Raw genomic sequence first — 2,138 nt, forward strand, 5'->3', positions numbered from 1 at the left:
TCAGTAGGCAGGGACAGTGAAAGCAGTAAACCTTTGTATGTTGTCCACTGTAACCTGTAACTGATGGTCACAGTGATTTCTCAAACAGCAGCCAGCCTTTTCTTCAGCCTTTTCCTTCACCTGACCTCTCTGAAGCTCTAGGTGAGGAGCCCAGCCCTTAGTGTCCCCTCACTGTTCTCATTAACAATGGCAAAGTGCTATTCCGGTATTAGAACCTGCCACCTCCCATCCTAGCTCCCATTCCACCTGCCCGCCCACCGCAGGGCTTTTCTCTTCTTCAGGATTTTCCATGACTACAGCTTCTGCTGTTAACAGGGAGGCCACTCCAGCCACATCCAATATAGCAGTTCTTACAACCTTTGTTGGATCAATGACTCCTTTTTCCACCGTACTCACAAAATCTCCAAGCATCACGTCATAACCAACTTTTGAGGGGCTTTGCCTAATTTTCTCAACTACCAACAACGGCTCAACACCTGCATTCTTAGCAGTGGTCATTGCAAGAATTCTGAGAGCTTTTTAAATAATTTCTATACCCATTTTTTGATCTTCATTAGCTGGAGTTAATGAGCCCAAGGCTGGAATGCACTGAAGTAGAACAAAACCCCTTCCTAGAATAATGCCTTCCTGGACAGCAGCCTGTGTAGCATTGAGGTCATCACCACTCGTTCTCTTCATTCACTTCAACATCACTTGTCCCACTAGCCTTCAGCACACCTAGCTGTGCTGAGAGTTTTGCTAAATGTTCATTTAGTGTTTCCTTTTCATAGTCACTAGTTGTGATACCTAATTGCTCAATGATTTCTTGAATACATTTTTCAGTTTGAGATTTGTCACCTTTTCCTTTCAAGAGTGTGAGGCCACCTTTGGTCACAATGGCCTCTCCAATTCTTCCTAACTCATGAGGAGGGACATCTTCAAGATTTAGAGTCCATCCTTTTTCTCCAAATGCTGCACCACCAGTAGCGATAATCATGTCTTTAAGCTGGTTCTTTCTATTGTCACCAAAACCTGGAGCTTTGACTGCTACATACTGAAGACCAACTTTTAGCCAATTTAAAACAAGTGTACTTAGAGCTTCTCCATCAACATCCTCAGCAATCATGACCGAGGGCTTATGGTGAGAATCGGCAATTTCAAGAGCTGGTACAATAAACTGGATACTAGAAATTTTCTTTTCACTTTGTAGAACATAGGCATCTTGGAATTCACATTTCTGACCTTTTGCCATGCTAATAAAGTATGGAGAAATCTAACCTCAACTAAACTCCATGCTTCGTTAATTTCTAATTCATCATCAGCATTTTTCCATCCTTTACTGTGATAAGGCCACCCTTTCTTCCCACCTTTTTCAGTGCGTGGGAAATTATGTTGCCAATTTCTTTGTCTCCATTTGCAGAAATTATAGCAACCTGAGCTATTTCTTTAGAGGTTGCCACAGGTTTGGACTGTTTCCTAAATTCAGAAATTACAGCAGCAACAGCTGACTTCACACCTCTCCTGATTTCCACTGGATCAGCACCTTTGCTAATGTTCTCAAAGGCTTCCTGGCAATAGCACCGGCCAGGAAGAGCAGGAGCGGTGGTGGCGCCATCCCCAGCCTCTTCGTTTGTATTAGTGGAACATCTTGAACAAGTTTGGCACCAATACTTTTATATTTATCTTTTAAGTCAGTGGGCTTTGCAACGGCCACACCATCTTGTTACTTTGGAACTTCCCCAGCTCTGCTCAATAATCATTGATCTTCCCTTTGGCCCCATAGTAAGCACTATAGCATCTGCTGAAAGGTCTACACCTTGAAGCATTAAGGCTCTGGCATCTGCACCAAATTTATATCTTTGGCACAAACCCGAGCAAAATGAAGAGCCAGTGCCCTGGACACTGGCCTAATATGGCAAAAGGACTTTGTGTAATCGAATCATTTCTGTGGGGTAAAAGCAGGGTTTGCAAGTGGTGAGGCAGGCCGTTGGAGGCAAGTGAGGGACAGAGTTGAGAAGTGGTCTTTTTGGAGATTGGAAACACTTAGACATGTTGTATTTATTTTGAAAAAGTACAAAACACTGATTTTTATCATAACATATCTGGTAAGCAGTTAAGTCAAAATATCCCACACAGGTGTGTCAAATGTCACTGCCTGC

General features: G+C 43.0%; 1 pseudogene; it reads right to left on the reverse strand.

Annotated features, from left to right (window-relative positions):
* Positions 1 to 208: 208 nt before the first annotated feature.
* LOC123831294 lies at positions 209 to 1,922 on the reverse strand (annotated as a pseudogene).
* Between the last annotated feature and the right edge of the window lie 216 nt (positions 1,923 to 2,138).

This window comes from Phyllostomus hastatus, unplaced genomic scaffold (assembly GCF_019186645.2).
Source record: "Phyllostomus hastatus isolate PE091 unplaced genomic scaffold, TTU_PhHast_1.1 phas_scaffold_1674, whole genome shotgun sequence".
NCBI classification, from domain to species: domain Eukaryota; kingdom Metazoa; phylum Chordata; class Mammalia; order Chiroptera; family Phyllostomidae; genus Phyllostomus; species Phyllostomus hastatus.